This window comes from Microcaecilia unicolor, chromosome 7 (genome assembly GCF_901765095.1).
Source record: "Microcaecilia unicolor chromosome 7, aMicUni1.1, whole genome shotgun sequence".
Taxonomy (NCBI): Eukaryota; Metazoa; Chordata; class Amphibia; order Gymnophiona; family Siphonopidae; genus Microcaecilia; species Microcaecilia unicolor.
In genome coordinates this window covers 115,171,957-115,185,691 of record NC_044037.1, presented here as the reverse complement: position 1 = coordinate 115,185,691, position 13,735 = coordinate 115,171,957, and the positions used below count along the sequence as shown (strand labels likewise).

Genomic DNA, 13,735 nt, shown 5'->3' with positions numbered 1-13,735 from the left:
AATGCAGTAATGCACTAAAGTTCAAATGATGGATCGTTGTGGTATGCTCTGTTGAAGAGGTAGGTCTTCAGTGATTTCCGAAAGTTGATTAGGTCACGCATTTTTTTCACATCAAGTGGTAACGCATTCCAAAGCTGCGTGCCTATGTAGGAAAAGCTGGATGCATGTGTTAATTTGTATTTTAGTCCTTTGCAACTAGGGAAGTGAAGATTCAGGAATGTACGTGAAAATCTTTTAGTGTTCCTTGGTGGTAAAGTCTATGAGGTCTAACATGTAGACCGGGGCATCTCCGTAAATGATTTTATGAATCAGGGTACAAACCTTGAACGTAATACGTTACCTAAGTGGGAGCCAGTGTAGTTTTTCTCTTAGGGGTGTGGCACTTTCGTATTTTGTTTTACCAAATATGAGTCTGGCTGCAGTGATTTGGGCTGTTTGAAGTTTCTTGATGATTTGTTCTTTACAGCCAGCGTAGAGTGCATTGCAGTAGTCTAGGTGACTTAGCACCATTGATTGTACCAGTCTGCAAAATATATCCCTTGGGAAGAAAGGTTTTACTCTTTTGAGTTTCCACATTGAGTGGAACATTTTCTTTGTTGTATTCTTCACATGGCTTTCTAGTGTGAGATTTCGGTCAATGGTAACTCCAAGAATTTTCAGGCTGTCTGAGACGGGGAGGGAGAAGTTTGGTGTGATTATAGTAGTGGATTTACTTATGTTATGTTGTGATAAGAGGATGAGACATTGTGTTTTTTCAGCATTAAGTTTTAATTGAAATGCATCTGCCCATGAGTTCATGATTTGGAAGCTGTGGTTGATGTCATTAGTGATTTCATTTAGATCATGTTTGAACGGTATGTAGATCGTGACATCATCTGCCTTTATGTATGGTTTGAGGCCTCGGTTAGATAACGATTTGGCCAGAGGTGTCATCATTAGGTTAAAGAGAGTCGGTGAGAGTGGTGATCCTTGGGGAACTCCGCATTCAGGTTTCCATAGAGCTGATGTATTCGAATTAGATTTCACTTGGTATGTTCTTGCGGTTAGGAAACCTCTGAACCAGCTAAGAACGTTTCCTCCAACTCCGAAGTATTCTAAGATGTTTAATAATATTTTATGGCTTACCATGTCGAATGCGCTGGACATGTCAAATTGCAGGAGAAGTATACTGTTGCCCATTGCAATTGCTTGTTTAAATTTAGTTAGAAGAGTAGTTAGTACTGTTTCAGTGCTGTGGTTGGACGGAAATCCTGATTGAGAGTCATGAAGAATAGAGAATTTGTTTAAGTAGTCGGTGAGTTGTTTAGTTACCATATCTAAGAAATAAAGAGGTGGGAAAAAAAGTCAGGCTATCCAAAGATGGAACCAAATGTTTTTATGTAAAAAAACAAAATTTTATTAATCTTTAAACAAATAATGATATAATAAGAACACATTAAAATTGACTCGACACAACGTTGTGTTTCGGCCGAAAGGCCTACATCAGGAGTCTATAAACATAAACAAACGGTAAATAAATGAATTAATTGGTAAATAAATTAAACATATGAAAATGTTGAAATAATAATAATAACATACAAAAAGAATTATACTGAAAGAGGAACATATATAGATTATCAAAAAATTATATATTTAAAAAAACTATATATATATCACAAAAATAATCTCAAAGAAATATATATATAATATAATAATGATAATATTATACAAACAGAATTATACTGAAGGAAGAACATATATAGATTATGAAAACAACATATCAATATCACAAATAAAAAAATAATATATTATATATATATTTCTTTGAGATTATTTTGTGATATATATATAGTTTTTTTAAATATATAATTTTTTGATAATCTATATATGTTCCTCTTTCAGTATAATTCTTTTTGTATGTTATTATTATTTATTTCAACATTTTCATATGTTTAATTTATTTACCAATTAATTCATTTATTTACCGTTTGTTTATGTTTATAGACTCCTGATGTAGGCCTTTCGGCCGAAACACAACGTTGTGTCGAGTCAATTTTAATGTGTTCTTATTATATCATTATTTGTTTAAAGATTAATAAATTTTGTTTTTTTACATAAAAACATTGGTTCCATCTTTGGATAGCCTGACTTTTTTTCCCACCTCTTTATTTCTTGTTTCACGGCCCGTGGGATCTATTGAGTTCTCCACTATATGTGGATTCTCTTTAGTTACCATATCTTCCATTAGTTTGGTTATCAAAGGGATGGATGCTACCGGGCGGTAGTTGGTTAAGTCACTTGTTTTTATCTTTGAATCCTTAGGTATTGGGGTGAGAAGAATATTTCCTTTGTCCTTTGGGAAGAGACCGTGTTGTAGCATGTAATTTAAATGTATCGTGCGATCTGTTATGAATCGTTGAGGGGCGAATTTTATAAGGTTGTTGGGGCATATGTCTAGTTTGCAGTGGGATTTGGCGAACCTGTTGATCGCTTGGGAGATGGTATCATCCAAGAGTGTGTTGAAGATTGTCCAGGTTCGATCTACTGGATGCTCATCGGAGGTTGGATCTAGACAGTCAAGGAATTTTACGTAATCGGTGGAATTAATTGGTATCGTGAGTCGTAACTTTACAATTTTCTCATTGAAGTATTTTGCAAGATTGTCTGCTGATGGGGTGTCTGTGATGTTTGAAGTAACCAGGGAGAAATTACTAATAATTTCTTCACAAGTTGGAAAAGTTTATGTGTATCTTTGTAATCTGGCCCTATTTTATATAAACCCACAAATATAAGCATCTCAGGCCACACCCTTCTTATCGCAGACAATTCTCGGAGTAACAATTGACCGGAACCTCTCACTAGAGAATCAAGCGAAATCCACCATAAAAGAAAATGTTCCACTCAATGTGGAAACTCAAGCGTGTGAAACCATTCTTCCAGAGGGAAACGTTTCGCAACTTGATACAATCAATGGTACTGAGCCATGCAGACTACTGTAACGGAATCTATGCGAGCTGTAAAGAACAAATCATAAAGAAACTCCAGACTGCTCAAAACACAGCAGCCAGGCTTATATTTGGAAAATCATGTTTTGAAAGTGCCAAACCCCTCCGAGACAAACTCCGCTGGCTCCCAATCAAAGAACCTATTGCCTTCAAAATCTGCTCTATGGTCCATAAAATTATCTACAGCAAAGCCCCAGGATACATGAAAGACCTCATAGACCTGCCAACCAGAAATACAACAAGATCAGCTCAAACCTATCTTAATCTCCACTACCCAAACAACAAAGGTCTCAAATACAAAACAATATATGCATCCAGCTTCTCCTATTTAAGCGCACAACTATGGAATGCACTTCCAAAAACAGTAAAAACAACATATGACTACCTAAAGTTCAGGAAAAAAACTAAAAATGAACTTGTTCCAAAAGCCATACCCCACCAACCCAACATAAGAACCAGAGAACCTGCTACACAACAACACCAAGAACTTAACGGAGCCACCCCAATCTCCCTCCTCCTACCAAATTGTTTCCCAATATAGCTAACGTATATGAACCATATTCTACCACAATCACAACTTGTACTTGAGCACACTATGTATTTGTTCAGACCGGAACCGGCGAACGCCGCCACGGTAATATGTAAGCCACATTGAGCCTGCAAATAGGTGGGAAAATGTGGGATACAAATGTAACAAATAAATAAATAAAAGATGACATGTCGTACGCCTTAAGAAGTATCACTCAATCTCTACTAACATATCATAGAGCACCTATGACACAAGAAGTATGAGGTGGTGTTTTTTGTACCTTAAATATATATTACAGCACCTTAAAGATATATTACAGTACCTATCATCCTTTCATAAGGCGTTTTCCTGAGTCATACAAGGCAAAGCCAGATGTATGGGTACACTTCTCCTGCCAGCAGATAGAAACTGAGAACCACTGGTTCAATGCCTACACCCTATAAAGGGTTCTGTGCATTTAGGGATGCCAACTTTTATGACAGAGAAAACCCAACTCCTGCCTCGCTCTGCCAATGCCCCATCCCAAACAGTGAGATCGAATGCCAATGACTATCCCCCTTAGCTCCTACCTCTGAATTATAAGTACATAAGTACATAAGTAGTGCCATACTGGGAAAGACCAAAGGTCCATCTAGCCCAGCATCCTGTCACCGACAGTGGCCAATCCAGGTCAAGGGCACCTGGCACGCTCCCCAAACGTAAAAACATTCCAGACAAGTTATACCTAAAAATGCGGAATTTTTCCAAGTCCATTTAATAGCGGTCTATGGACTTGTCCTTTAGGAATCTATCTAACCCCTTTTTAAACTCCGTCAAGCTAACCGCCCGTACCACGTTCTCCGGCAATGAATTCCAGAGTCTAATTACACGTTGGGTGAAGAAAAATTTTCTCCGATTCGTTTTAAATTTACCACACTGTAGCTTCAACTCGTCTTAGCTCTTAAATAATAAACATGGGAGGGTTCTGGAGTAGTCTGGAGGACCTCAAGGTAAGAAAATTGGACAGGTAAAACCTAATTTATACTTTCTCAACATCCATCCAGACCAGTTCAGATGCGTGGAATGTACCAAAGCAGTATCTATTGAGGGAGAGTCCCTGACAAACTTGTTGACAAACACTAGCTTAGACATGCTTGTACATCTAGCCTATAGTGACATGCAGTGAGGATAGTGCATACAGTGACGACCAAGTAGCTGCCTTTCAAATGACTCTCCTGTCCAGGAGGCGGCCTGTGCTCTGGTGGAATGTGCTTTCAGGGCTGAGGGCATTGGGTACCCCCAAATGATGTATGCTAATGCTATGGCTTCTTTAATCTATTACAGACAGCAATGCCTTAGAGCACTTGTTTCCAAACCTGGTCTTGGAGGCACCCCAGCCAGTCAGGTTGTTAGGTTATCCACAATAAATATTCAAGAGAGAGATTTGCATGTACTGCCTCTACTGCATGCAAATCTCTCTCATGAATATTCATTGCGGATATCCTGAAAACCTGACTGGCTGGGGTGCCTCCAGGATCAGGTTTGAGAACCACTGACTTAGAGGCTGTCTTTCCCTTCCCATCTCCTCCAAACAACACAAAAAGACAGTCCAAACATTGAAAGTTCTTTAGATAACAGTACAGTGTTGTCTAAACATCCAATCAATGCAAGCGCCTCGTCTCTTCCTTATCTCCTGCCTCCTTGAACACTGGAAGCAAAATTAACTGGTTAACAAGGAAGGGCAATACAACTTTAGGCAAAAAGGAACTGGTCACTAGCACTACTTTTCCCATGACAAAACCAGGAAGAGCTCCCAACAAGAAAAAGCTTGCAATTCCAAAATCCATCTGGCCGAGCTATGGAAATGAAAAAAACCATCTTTAGAGTGACATCTTTACGGACTCCCATCTAAGTGTATCAAATGGTGCCCTTACTAACACCAGTAAAACCAGGTTCAGATCCTATGGTGGCCCCCACCAGTTTCCAAGGGGGCCTCAAGTGCTTCACCTCTTTCAAAAAATGTAAGATATCTAGATCAGCTGTCAAAGGATGATCTTACACCTCCCTGTAGTAGCACACTACTGCTGTTACCGTAACTCTACCCTCAAGGAGGCCAGGACCAAGCCCTTGTACAGACCATACTATAGGAAACCTAATATCTCCCCCACAGATGAGCATGCCAATCTTGGAACCATAAGAAAATATCTATAACCTGACTGGAATAACCTATCCTTCTCAACCTTGCCCTCTCAAGAACTATGCCACAAGACAGAGCAAAGACATATCTTGCATCGGAATCGATCCCTGCAACAGGAGGCCCGCTTCTTTCGGCAACACCAGGGATTCCCCTACATTTAGCCTCATGAGGTCCTCATACAAAGGCCTTCTTGTCCAATCCAGAGCACCTGGAATGACCAACTCTGGATGACTCTCCACCTTCTGGATGATTTTACTTATCAAGAACCATGGTGCAAACACATACACTCCTGTCCCAGCTACCTAATAAAATCCGCCCTCGATCGCTTCATAACAGATCTCACTTCCCACTTAAACTTCATGCTCCAACAAGGTCTCTTCTCCAGGAAAATGGCAACATCCTACTCACCCCCATACCAAAAGACACCAAGAAAAAAACAAATGAACTCACCAATTACTGCCCAGTAGCATCTATTCCATTAGCAGTCAAGCTGATGGAAAGTATGGTAAACAAACAGCTCACCGATTACGTACACAAATTCTCCATACTACATGAATCACAATCGGGATTTCGCCTCCGCCACAGCACCGAAACTGTGTTAATCACCCATCTGGCCAAATTCAAGCAGGAAATAGCTACAGGCAATAAGATACTTCTCCTCCAATTCGACATGTCTAGTGCATTCGACATGGTCAACCATAATATACTACTAAGACTCCTAGACTACTTCAGGATCGGTGGAAATATACTCAGTTGGATCAAGGGTTTCCTAACCACCAGAACATACCAAGAGGCATATTTTCAAAGCACTTTGGGAGGCTAAGTTCCATAGGTTTCTATGGAACTTTGGGAGGCTAAGTGCTTTGAAAATAAGCCTCCAAGTGAAATCAAACTCAAATATATCATCCCCGTGGAAAGCAGACTGTGGAGTACCTCAAGGATCACCGCTATCACCGATCCTTTTCATTTTTTTTAAAATTTATTTATGAATTTTCATTTCACATTCATGTATATACTGTACATAAATTCAGAAAAATAAGAAAAACAATTTGTTGTAATTAAAACATTGCAAGAAAAATAATACAATTTTTAAGACCACAATAATGTTGTCCAAGATCTAAGCAATCAAATATTCTAGAAAATTAAAGTAAACAAAGGTAGAAGGCAACTTTTATGAGTACAGCCGATACATAGCATAATATTCAGGGTCTAATTTACTATTCCTTACTAGAGACAAATTCTAGAAGTTTCTCAGGTTAAAAAAAAATATAGTTCTGGAAATTAAAGGCTACAACACATCGACAGGGATACTTAAGCAGGAAAGTTCCTCCTATATTAAGCAATCTAGTTTTAAGCTGTAAAAAAGCTTTCCTCCTTTTCTGAAATAACGTAATACATTTCTTGATTAGCTTTCGAAGGTTGCCCTTCTTCGTCAGATCGGAAATAAGCAAATGTGCTAGCTGACAGTGTATATAAGTGAAAACATTCAAGCATTACTATGACAGTCTGACAGGGTGGGAGGATGTTTTTGTTTGTTTTTTGTTACATTTTTCCCACTCATGGGGGTGGGTAGGGAGTATGCATGGGGACATCAAAGCATATCATTGATATTCTAACAGGATGGGTGTGGATAGGTGAGGGGTGGGGTGATCAACAGAGACATGCAGCTTTATGGTTTATAATGGGCTAGGAACCCCAGATCCTTGTTAAGTCCTTTCTGTTGGGTGTTAAAATATTCAATCATTCTGACCTCAAAGCTCTTACGTTCTTGTATGGTTTTAAAGTTACCTTTCAGGATTCTCACTGTGAAGTCACTGGTACAGTGTCCTGGTCCTGTAAAATGCTGACCAACAGGGGTGGGAGCCCTACTGGCACCAATATTGTTCATGTGATGTCTATGTAAATTGAATCTTGTCTTAAGCATCTGGCCTGTTTCTCCAATATAGCATCCTTCGTTACATTTTTTACACTGAATGATATATACCACATTGGAAGATGAGCAAGTGAAAGATCCCTTTATGTTGAATATCTTTCCTTTATGGATGACTGTGGGGTCCTGTGAAATATTTTGGCATAGTTTGCAACTGGATAAATTACAGGGAAGTGTGCCCTTCTGTTCCTTTTCAGTCTGTGATGGAAGTTTACTTCTGATTAGCTTGTGTTTTAAGTTGGGTGGCTGTCGGAAGGCCAGTACTGGTGGGGATGGGAATATCTCTTTCAGTAATTCATCCTCCTGGAGTATAGGTTGTAGATCTCTTATGATTTTCCTCAGTTTTTCCAGCTCTGGATTGTATATCACTACAAGGGGGATTTTGTCTGTGGATTTTTTTTCTCCTTGTACTGTAGCAGATTCTCCCTGGGTGTTTTGAGGGAGGAGGCAATATTCTTGGAGATTATTTTGGGGTTGTAGCCTTTCTGTTTGAAGGATGCAGTCAGGCTTTTAAGGTGTCTGTCTCTGTCCCCTGGGTCAGAGCAGATATAGTGGTATCTTGTGGCTTGGCTGTAAATGATGGATCTTTTTGTATGTGAAGGATGAAAGCTGGAGTTGTGGAGGTAGCTGCATCGGTCTGTGGGTTTCTTGTATATAGACGTTTGTATACAGCCATCATTGATTGAGACCGTGGTGTCCAAAAAATTGACTTTTTCTGGGGAGTAGTCAATTTTGAATCTGATTGTAGGATGATATGTATTGAAGGCAGAATAAAATTGTTTCAGAGTTTCTTCACCCTCCGAGCAAATCATAAAAATGTCATCGATGTACCGGTAGTATTTTAGAGGTTTGGTCTGGTGTGTATTCAGAAATGTCTCTTCCAGCTCAGCCATAAAAAGGTTGGCATATTGGGGTGCTGTCCTGGTGCCCATCGCAGTGCCCATTATTTGTAGATAGATATCATTGTTAAAGCGGAAGTAGTTGTGAGTTAAAATGAATTTGATTAATTTTGTAATAGTTTCTGGTGAGTATTGATGGTCTGTTAGTTTCCTGTAGTATTTATTGTCTGAGAGCTGTCTGTGCCCCTCTTCAATGTATTTTTGTATGTCCATAATTACCACTGCGCCTCCTTTGTCTGCGGGTTTGATGATAATGCGTTCATTAGTTTGTAGGGTTCTTATGGCCGCTCTTTCTGGTGGGGTAAGATTGTACAGGATTCTCTTTTGTTTGTTGGAAAGTTGGGATTTCACCCTATGTCTGAAACTTTCTATGTAATTATCCAGCTTGTAGTTTTGTCCCTCCTGTGGGGTGAAATAAGTGTTCTTTTGTTTAAGACTGTATTCCGGTCTGTTTGGTGTCCCTTTATTATAGAAATGTGTTTTAAGGCGCATTTTTCTAAAGAACTTTTCTAGGTCTGAGTATCAATACTCACCAGAAACTATTACAAAATTAATCAAATTCATTTTAACTCACAACTACTTCCGCTTTAACAATGATATCTATCTACAAATAATGGGCACTGCGATGGGCACCAGGACAGCACCCCAATATGCCAACCTTTTTATGGCTGAGCTGGAAGAGACATTTCTGAATACACACCAGACCAAACCTCTAAAATACTACCGCTACATCGATGACATTTTTATGATTTGGACGGAGGGTGAAGAAACTCTGAAACAATTTTATTCTGCCTTCAATACATACCATCCTACAATCAGATTCAAAATTAATCTCGGCTTGCATACCATGAACTTATGGGCAAATGCATTCCAACTAAAACTCAATACAGAAAAAACACACTGCTTCATCCTCTCTTCCCAATACAATACGAACATAGCCACAAACTTAATCACCCCAGATTACACCCTCCCTACCTCAGATAACCTAAAAATCCTTGGTGTCACAATCGACAGGAACCTTACACTCGAGAACCAAGTTAACTCTAGAATCAAGAAAATGCTCCACTCAATGTGGAAATTTAAACGTGTGAAACCATTCTTCCTGAGGGCAACATTCCGCAACCTGATACAATCAATGGTACTAAGCCATGCCGACTACTGCAACGGAATTTATGAGGGATGCAAAGAGCAACTCATAAAGAAGCTACAGACTGCTCAAAACACAGCAGCCAGGCTTATATTTGGAAAATCGCAATTTGAAAGCGCCAAACCCCTTCGAGAAAAACTACATTGGCTCTCAATCAAAGAACGTATTACTTTCAAAATCTGCACCTTGGTCCACAAAATTATCTATGGCGACGTCCCCGGGATATATGATTGACCTCATAGACCTGCCAACCAGAAACTCAACCAAATCATCACGAACATACTTAAATCTTCACCACCCTAACTGCAAAGGACTCAAGTACAAATCAATTTATTGGTCCAACTTCTCCTATATAAGCACGCAACTCTGGAATGCACTACCAAAAGCCGTAAAAACAACATATGACCACCTCAACTACAGGAAATCACTAAAGACCAACCTGTTCGAAAAGGCATACCCTACTGACCCAACTTAAATGCCTGAACCCAGCAACACAAGGAAACCAAAACTTATAATGAACACTATGATCACTATATAACTCCCTTCTCTACGATTCCCTAATGTGTCTGTAACACATTTATCTTATTGGCAATTACGTCACTTTGTATTTGTTTAATCACTGGAGGTGGCTAACGCCTCACGTTATTATGTAAGCCGCATTGAGCCTGCAAATAGGTGGGAAAATGTGGGGTACAAATGTAACAAATAAATAAAATACAACAACCTGCTTCATGGCCATAGTTGAACTGGAGCACCTATGACTGCTATACGCCATTAGATCCATGATTTGCCTTCCCCAATACTGTACAATGTGAAAAAAGGCCTACTCCATCCACTAAGCTCCAGTCTCCTGGGTCCAAGGTGTTCCTGCTTAGGAAGTCCACTTTCACAGTATCCACTTTCAACACAACACACAAGCCTCTTTCGATACCTGCTGGCTCTTGGTACTGCCCTACCAACTTATGTATGACATTGCCGTCACATTATCCAATAACACTCAAACTGTTTTACCTCAAACTAGTAGCCGCAAGTTCCGAATGTTGTACGTATGGCTCTCACCTCAAGGCTGTTGATTGACCACAATGCCTCATTCGTCCATCAGTGACTCTGAGCTACTTCACTCAAGCTGGCATCCGTGGTCACTAGAATCCATTTTGGCAACTTCAGGTCCATTCCTTGCAACAAACCAGGCAACTACAGCTCTTAGGACAGACTGCCCTTGCCTCCCCTTGGAGAGGTAAAGGACTTTCCAGATCCTGCATCTGAGGTGACCAGCAGGACAAAAGGAACCTTCTGTGAAGATTTCATGTGAACATTGACCCACAGAAACAGTTCCATGTCATTACCAAAGACCTCAATATCTACAGATAACACCAGGCCTCAGGTCACACCTAACAGAGCATGCCTTAGATAGCTTCTTACTGGTGAAACCAAAAGACCTAACTGTGCCCCTTGAAGACCCCTAATTCCCCCCCAGAGCCCCTCTTCGGGTGCCCCAAAAAAACTGCCACCCTTGACAGAAATCTATTCTGCTGTGAACCATTGACTCTTCCAAGACGATACATTCTCACTTCCCTGAAGTGGCATCTGGTTCAAGGAAATCAGCTTGGTGCTTTGGACTGGTACTCTGGAAGGCTAGGAACTTTGGATTCCTTCAGGTCCTTCATCAACTTATTCAAGTATTTTCTAAATAGTCCTTTAAAGGACCTTTGAAGCCACATCAGCCAACCAGCTTCCCAGCCAAAGAAAATGACAAACAGAAACCATCAGAGTCATAGCCTTGCTGTCATCTGAATAAGATCATATAAGGCACCTGCCAGGAAAGCAATTCCTATTTCAAGATGCACTGTTTTGGAGATATCCTCTGATGGTCCTGATAAGAGACTCTTTGGGACCAATTTTGCTCGGTGGATTGCCAGATAAAGGCCCTACTAAAACAATTCACTGAAATGGTGGCTGCTGGCTTGCAGGTACCAGGCTGCAAGGGTTATGTGGCCTAAGCTTATTTTTACCGAGCGAAACTATTCCCAAAGACTTGCCTATCATGATTATCAGAGGAAGTCTCCAGTAACAAAAACACAACCATTCTGGTGGTTGTCTTTTTGGTTACTGCTGACACCACTGCATCTACCTTCAGGAGATGTAACCTCTCCTTTTATTCCAGCGGGATTGGGTACAGCCTCAACATGGACTGACTCCCATTAAGCCCTGAATGTGGTGTTTACCACTTGCCTGAAATCATCTCATTGATCACGCTGTGCATGGGAAGGCTTTGGCTGGCTTTTTTATTCCTTCCAGAAGCATGTCACCTGACTTTGTTACCTTCACTGACCATTCCTCTGAAACCTTCAGCACTGCCAGTACTCAAGAAATCAACAAGAGCAGCTCCTTTCTATTAAAAATACTGTTTACCATGATGCACTCTCCAAATGATTGTCCCTCTTGTGTGGGGCCCCCGAGTTCACAACTACTTCTCCTGTTCCCAGACCCTTCTTTATGCAAAGGCTTAGTGCATCAGTAGTACAAACTCCATTGAAAATCGCTCTGTTGCTTTCTGACTTACCTCTCTGGTGCTGTTAAGATCCAAACTTCCTAGGAGCTCTATGCGGGTAAATGGTGGAGAACATTCTCCCAGGTCTTCCTCTGTTGCAGAACCCAAATTAGTGATGGTTCCCACTAGAGGGCGAATGTAAACAAGGTTTTCGGTTTCAGGCAAAACCGAATCTGCACTCAAAGTTCACTGCACAGTTTTGGCCGAAACCAAAGCTGAAACAGGTTGGCATGGCCCCTCCCCCCAACTACAAGTGAGCTGCATGGCCCCTTAGCCCCTGGCCCACCCGACAGAAAGCTGGCCCGTCTCCTAACTGAAAACGTCGCCCTGCCACCCCCGAGGCCCTCCCTGGGCCTACCTTAGAAGTCCTGGAACTGGCATGGGCAGCAGCAATCCCTACTTGCTCCTGCCCAGGTGGATTCCAATCTCAAAATGACTGCCGTGACCTCCTGCAGTAGTCTTCTGAGACTGCTGCTAGAGGCCCAGGACAACTAGGGTTTCTAAGGTAGGCCCAGGGAAAACCTATGGGTAGTGGGAGGATGGCGGATTACGGAGGGGGGGGCAGTTTTTTCTCCGGGGGGGGGGGGGGGCATGCATCTGCTTTAGATGGGGGGGGGGGGGGAGTTTTGGTTTCACAAAAAATGCACTGGCATTTTCGGTCAAACCCAAAACATGGCTAAATCTGGATTTTGGGTCTGTTTCAGACTCGAAGCTGAAACTAAAATTCAGTCTGCCTCTAGTTCACACCAAGTCAGGACCTGTGCATGGCATACCTCATTTGGTCCTAGCCCTGCTTCTGATTTTTCAAACATATGGGGCCCAAGAAATATAGAAAATTGTAGGCAGATAAAGATCATATAGCCTATCCAGTCTGCCCATCAATGCCATCTAATTTCTCTAACACTCTCTTAGAGATCATCCAGCTTATTTTCGAAAGAGAAAGACGCTCATATTTCGACCCAAATCGGGAGATGGGCGTGTTTCTCCTGTGGGCGTCCAAATCCGTATAATCGAAAGCCGATTTTGGGCGTCTTCAACTGCAATCTGTCGCGGAAATGGCCAAAGTTGACGGGGGCGTGTCGGAGGCGTGGTGGACGCAGGACTGGGGCATGTTTATCGGCCGAGGAGAGATGGGCGTCCTCGGCCGATAATCGAAAAAAGAAAGGCGTTTTAGCGCAAATTTGGGTCACTTTTTTTGGACCCTTTTTTTTTCACGAACAAGTCCCAAAAAAGTGCCCTAAATGACCAGATCACCACCGGAGGGAATCGGGGATGACCACCCCTGACTCCCCAGTGGTCACTAACCCCCTCCCACCCAAAAAAAACAACTTTAACAACTTTTTTTTCCAGCCTGTATGCCAGCCTCAAATGTCATACCTAGCTCCATCACAGCAGTATGCAGTCCCTGGAGCAGTTGTTAGTGGGTGCAGTGGACTTCAGCCAGGTGGACCCAGGCCCATCACCCCCCCTCCCCCCACCTGTCACACTTGTGGTGGTAAATGGGAGCGCTCCAAGCCAC

The 13,735-nt window shown here is 41.4% G+C and overlaps 1 protein-coding gene across 1 annotated transcript in view; it reads right to left on the bottom strand.

The window, feature by feature from the left end:
- Nucleotides 1-13,735, bottom strand: part of STK36 (serine/threonine kinase 36) — a 385,051-nt gene that overhangs the window by 329,591 nt on the left and 41,725 nt on the right. The gene's annotated exons all lie outside the window — the stretch shown is intronic.